The sequence below is a fragment of the Corapipo altera genome, unplaced genomic scaffold (genome assembly GCF_003945725.1).
Source record: "Corapipo altera isolate COAL_440 unplaced genomic scaffold, ASM394572v1 290, whole genome shotgun sequence".
Taxonomy (NCBI): domain Eukaryota; kingdom Metazoa; phylum Chordata; class Aves; order Passeriformes; family Pipridae; genus Corapipo; species Corapipo altera.
This window is the reverse complement of record NW_020885041.1, coordinates 1-6,483: the sequence shown is the minus strand read 5'-3', so window position 1 is coordinate 6,483 and position 6,483 is coordinate 1.

The window sequence follows — 6,483 nt, the reverse complement described above, 5'->3', positions numbered from 1 at the left end:
GATGGAGCTGGGGCTGGGGGTGATGAGGATGGAGCCGGGGCTGGGGGTGATGAGTATGGAGCCGGGGTTGAGGGTGATGGAACCGGGGCTGGGGAGGATGGAGCCGGGGATGGGGAGGATGATGGAGCCGGGGTTGGGGATGATGAGGATGGAACCGGGGCTGGGGAGGATGGAGCCGGGGCTGGGGATGATGATGATGGAGCCTCTCGCCGCCGCCGCCGCCGGGGAAAGAAAAAAAACGGGAGCGGGAGAAGAACGTGCGGGCACGGAGGGTGCCGAGGCACCGAGCCCGGCAGCGGCGGGTGAACCGGAAAAGAAGCGCGGGGAGGGGTGATGATGGGGAGGGGGGGGTTGAATAAAAATAGCCCCGGCGGTACCTTCTCGGTGCAAGCGGGGGAGCGGGGGATGCGCCGGGGCCTCGCTCAGCACCGCGCGGGGGGACCGCGGGCGACCATCGGCGGAGAGGAGGAGGAGGAGGAGGAGGAGGAGGAGGAGGAGGAGGAGGCTGCCGGGTGCGAGGAGAGGAGAGGAGGAGGAGGAGGAGAAGGGAGGCGAGCGGGAGGCTGCTCCGCTGCCAAACACATGGATACCTCCCCCCCCCCCGGCTTATCTGGGAGCCGGTGATTCCTTCAGATGCATAATCCGCATGAAGTCATTGTCTCTGTGCGCGCCCGTGGGGCCCGAGGCCGCCCAGAGGTGCCGCAAGGCCGGTGGGCAGCGAGGAGGAGGAGGAGGAGGAGGTGGAAGGAGGAGGTGGAGGAGGGAGAGGAGGAGGAGGGAGAGGCGCAGGAGCGGGGCGCTCCAGCGATTGCAGGCGCTGGCGGGGGCTGTTGGTGCTGCTGCCGTGTGCGGGTGGGGGGTGGGGTGTGTGTGTGTGTTTGTGAGTGTGTGTCTGTGTGTCTGTATGCGTCTGTGTGTCTCTGCGTGTGTGTGTCTGTCTGTGTGAGTGTGTGTATCTGTGTGTGTGTGTGTGTGTGTCTGTGTGTCTGTATGTGTCTGTGTGTGTCTGTGTGTGTATCTGTGTATCTGTGTATCTGTGTATCTGTGTGTCTGTGTGTGTGACTGCATGTCTGTCTGTGTGTGTGTAAGTGTGTGTGTGTCTGTGTGTGTCTGTGTCTGTGTGTGTGTCTGTGTCTGTGCCTGTGCCCATCCCATCCCCCAGTGATGCCGGGGATGCTCCAGCTCCTCCTGGCTCTGCCGGAGCCCCCCCGGCCCCCCCGGCCCCTGACCCGTCTGTCCCCGGCCGTGGCCTCTCCTGCCCTCGGGGTTTCACCCGTGGTGGCCCCGGCCCTGGGGCAGGTCCCTGGAACACCCCTCGGGTGGGTCCTTTTTTTGGGGGGGTGGATCGGGGGGCACCTTCCAGCCCTTTCTGGGCACCTCTTTGGGGTGGCCACGGGGGCACTGCTTGGGGTGGCCAAGGGGCACTCCTTTGGGTGGCCATGGCAGCACTGCTCGGGGTGGCCAAAGGGGCACCTGCTTGGGGTGGCCATGGGGGCATCTTCCCGGGGTGGCCATGGGGGCACTGGGGGCCCCAATGCTTGGGGTGGCCATGGGGGCACTGGGGGCCCCAATGCTTGGGGTGGCCATGGGGGCACCCACTCCGGGTGGCCATGGGGGCACTGCTCGGGGTGGCTGTGGGGGCACTGCTGGAGTGGCCATGGGAGCACTGCTCGAGGTAGCCACGGGGGTACTGCTGGGGTGGCCATGGGGGAACCTTCTCAAGGTGGCCATGTGAGCACTGCTCGGGGTGGCCACGGGACCAGCACATCTCCCACCTCCCGCTGCCCCCCGCGAGTGCCCCGGGGAGGGGGTGCCCTCCTCGCCCTGCCCCGGACCCCGGCACAGCCCCCCCGGCAGCGCCCGCCCACCGCTCCCGGCGGGGCGGCTGCGCTCCCATGGAAAGGGACGCGTCCTTCACGTCCTTCCCGAGGTCGGGAAGGGACAGCCAGACCCCAGGGGGGCCACGACGAGCTGTGTCCCTGCCCGGAGGCGCCTTCCCAGCGCTCTTGTCCCTGCCTGAACCGCGGCCAGCGAGAGCACGGGCAGTTTGGGGCACGGCACGTGTGCCCTGTCCCCAAATCCCCGTGGCTTGGGCGCGCTGGGTTGGGTCCTTTCCTGGAGCATCCTCTCCCCTGCCCGAGCAGGATCCCGGGATTCTGCAGCGGGACCCGGGATTTTGCAGCGGGACCCGGGATTTTGCAGCGGGACCCGGGATTTTGCAGTGGGACCCGGGATTTTGCAGCGGGACCCGGGATTTTGCAGCGGGACCCGGGATTTTGCAGTGGGATCCGGGATTTTGCAGCGGGATCCGGGATTTTGCAGCGGGACCTTCTCTGGGACATCCTGGGAGGGGACAGAGATGGGAAATGGGCACCACCCCCTGAGCCCCCTCGCCCCCAGGGCACAGGGACCACCCTGCCGGTGTTTGGGGACGTGGCAGCGAGGTCAGGAGAGCAGAGTGAGCGTTTCCAGCTGGCACCAGCTCTGCCCGTCCCTTCCCACCCCGCTCTGCAGTCGCTCCTCGCCCGGAGCTCTCCCTCCAGGAGCCCGGAGAGGGACGAGCTGCCGGGATAAGGGATAAGGACATTTAGAAAGGGTTTTTTTCCCCCCCTCCTTCTCCTCTTCTTCCAGCCGAGGAGTCTCTCTCTGCAGTGGTTTTATTGCCGGTAAATCCACACCGGGCCGGGCACAGGCAGGGATGGGGTTTCAGGCCCGCCTGTGGATGTTCTTGTGAGTCCTTGATTTCCAGCGCTCTTCCCACCCCGGGGAAGGGGCTCTCCCGCATCCCTGAGCCACCTGGGATGGAGAACATTTTTCCTGGGGGTCTCAGGGAGCTGTTGGGGTCCCAAAACGCCGGGATTCTTTCCCGCAGGCTCCGGGGAGGAGGCGGGAGCGGGGCCGGAGGAAACTTCCCTGGGATTTTTTTCCCCGGGAGAAAAGCAGCTGCATCCTCGGAGTCGAGTGGAGGGTGGGGACCGGCAGCATTTCCGCGTTGTTTTTTGGGGGAAACCACGTGAGGGTTTGTGTTAATTCCCGCCGGGAGAGGCGGCGGGACCGGCCCCGAGGGCTGCGGGATGGGTGAGGAGGTGACAATTAGCTCCGGGTGATAATTGGGGACAGCGGGACACTGAAGGGGGGGGTGACCGAGGGGTGGGTTGGGACCCCGGTGATGGATGCGGGGTTTGTGGCCGGGGGTGAATCCTCCTGCACAAAATGGGTGCTCACAGCACGGGTTCGGCAGCCGGGGCTCCCCTCGGATCCAATTAGAGCGAAAAAAAAGTAATTAAGCGAAGGTTCTGCAGCGCCGAGGCTCCCGGCGGGCTCCGGCAGACAGGCGGGCACCCGGGGGAGCCTTGGGAACACCTCGGGAGCTCGGCCCAGGGAAAACCCGAGCCCTGGGGCTCCTTTCTCACCTTCCCAGCAGCGTTTTGTCCCCGCTCCACCCCCCGAGTTACCAAAACCAGCTCCCGTCCCGCTTCTGGGAAGAGCATCCCCAGGGCAAGGGTGGGTTTGCAAGGATTGGGCGAGAGACGCTTTTCCCTGTTTTTTTGGGATCGTGCCCTGCTGTTGCTCCCTCTACGGAGGCAAATTCTGGCTCGCAAATTGCTGCTTTATCTGCACCCGCCGCTGTCCAGAAGATTTAATTCAGGACGGTGATTAAATTCAGGATGGTCCCTCGAGCCCTGAGGGCGCTGGAGGTGTTTGGGCACCCCCGTCCTGTCCCGGGGCACCGGGGGGTGACTGGCCCTGCCATCCGGGGGCTGGATTTGTGTTTTTAAGGTGGGATATTTAATTAAGAGGTCGCCAGGGCGGCACATGGCAAAGCTGGGTGTCCGCTGCTCGCCCCGTGCTCTGAACCCGGCCCGGCTCTCACCCGAAATGCTGAGGTTTCACAGCCCCCTCTGCCATCCCCCACCCGGGCCAAAAATTCCAAGGGAGAAGAAGGGGCGAAAAATTCCATCCCCACCCCAACCTGGGGCTGAGTGTGAAATATCTTCACAGCCCATCTCTGCTAATGGGTTGCAAATTGCTTCCATCAGCTCCGATGTTACAGATTGCTCGGCTGAAAACGCGTCCAGGAGCCCTTTTTGGGGCCAAATAACTTCCCAGCTCGGAGAAACAACCGTCAGCATCATTAGCAACAGTAAATTGTATTCAAATGAGGCGCCGCGGGGCCTTATTTGGACTTTTTACAAGTCCAAATTTTTTTTCTCTCGCTGGTGGGGCAGCTCCGGGGTCGGTTTCATCCCCATGGAATCCTTTAGGTGGGAAAAGACCTGGGAGATAATCGGGTCCAACTGCTCTGACACCGAGCTGGGGGGGAGTGTGGGTCAGCTGGAGGGCAGGAGGGCTCTGCAGAGGGACCTGGAGGGGTTGGAGAGTTGGGTGATCCCAAGGGGATGAGGTTCAACCAGGCCAAGGGCCGGGTCCTGCACTTCGGCCACAACAACCCCCGGGGACAGAGGGGCTGGAGAGCAGCCAGGCAGGAAGGGAGCTGGGATTTGGGATGGACAGGAAGCTGAACAGGAGCCAGAGTGTGCCCAGGTGGCCAAGAAGGCCAATGGATCCTGGCCTGGCTCAGGAACAGTGTGGCCAACAGGTCCAGGGAAGTGATTCTGCCCCTGGACTCAGCACTGGGGAGGCCACCCCTGGAGTGCTGTGTCCAGTTCTGGGCCCTCAGCTCAGGAAGGACATTGAGGGGCTGGAGCAGGTCCAGAGGAGAGCAACGAGGCTGGGGAAGGGACTGGAGCACAATTCCCATGAGGAGAGGCTGAGGGAGCTGGGGGGGCTCAGCCTGGAGAAGAGGAGGCTCAGGGGAGACCTCCTCACTCTCTGCAACTCCCTGACAGGAGGGGGGAGCCGGGGGGGTTGGGCTCTTTTCCCATCAGCAAGACAAGAGGGCTCAGGCTTCAGCTGTGCCAGGGGAGGTTTATTTGGATATTGGGAAGAATTTCTTTGCAGAGGGTGCTCAGCCACTGGAATGGGCTGCCCAGGGAGGGGGTGGATTCTCCATCCCTGGAGGTGTTTAAGGACAGACTGGATGTGGCATCAGTGCCATGGGCTGGGAACCACGGCGGGGTTGGATCAAGGGTTGGACTGGATGATCTCAGAGGTCCCTTCCAACCCAGCTGAGTCTGGGATTCTGTGATTCTATAATTCTATACTTCTATGATTTTATGATTCTCTGATTCTAGAATTCTAGAATTCTATGATCTCATGCTTCTCTGTTTCCATGAAACCACCCAACCCCCCAGGACCCTGCCCGGGCAGCTCGGTGACCCTGGGGGGGGTTTCCAAACCCGGCACAACCCGAGTTTTGCTCCCACCCCGCCCGGCTGGAGGGGTCGAACCGCAGCACCCGAAGGTTCTGCCCGCAGGATTTTTCCCCCCCGGGGGTTCACCCCGAGATCAAACCCGGGGCCGCCGGGTCCCTCCTCCCCCCGGAGCTCCCGAGCGGTGCCGGGTTGTGCCGCGCTCGCTCCCGCTTTGGGGAGCAGCCAGTCCATTAAACACTGAGTCATCCTCGGCAGCTTTTCATTCCGTCAGGGGCAGCAGTTTGGATAATTGAAGGGCCTCCTCCGTGCCCAGAGCCCCGGCGGCGCTGACGGGGAGGGCGAGGACACCCGACAGAGGAGGTTCCCCTCTCCCTCTCCCTCCCTCCCTCCCCTCTCCCTCCCTCCCTGAATTTCGGGGGGTGTTTTTTAACCTTTTCGAGGTTCTCTCCCTCCCTCCTGCATTTTGGGGGTGTTTTTTAACCTTTTCGAGGTTCCCCTCTCCCTCCCCCCCCCCCCCTCCCCCCCACCCAGCATTTCTTTAACCTTTTCGAGGTTCCCCTTCCCCTCTCCTCTCTCTCCCTCCCTGAATTTTGGGGGGTGTTTTTTAAACCTTTTCAAGGTTCCTCTCTCCCTCCCTCCCTGCATTTCGGGGGCTGTGTTTTTTTAACCTTTTCCTGCCCCCCACAAAGGGCTCCCTGGCTCAGCTGACCGTGCTGCTGCTGCTGCTCTCCCTCCGTGTGCCCTTTCTGCCCTTTCTGCCCGGCTCAAACCACGTCCCGACGGAATCTCCCCTGGGCAGACCTTTATTAAAAGGACAAGCTGCTCGGGGAGCTGCTAATAAAGCCGTGAAAGCTTTTTACAAACCAGGAGTTTGAAGGCACTGATATCGTTGTGCTCTGCGTGGGTGAGAAATTAGACAAGAGTTCCTCCGTGCTGATGGGTTGGGTTTTTTTTTTTTTTCCCCCCCCCCCCCTCCCTTATTCATCTTTCTCAACCATTATTATCTTTTATTTTGATATCTTTCTATTTAAACCCGGGCAGGAAAGAAAGGAGGTTGAACTGGGGGACCTGGAGATGGGATGGGGAAGGTGGTTCGGGCTCTCTTGGGGGTTTTGGCAGGAGGAATCATCCCCCAGAGCCAGGAGATGAATTCCCTGGGGGGAATCATCCCCCAGAGCCAGGAGATGAATTCCCTGGGGGGAATCAT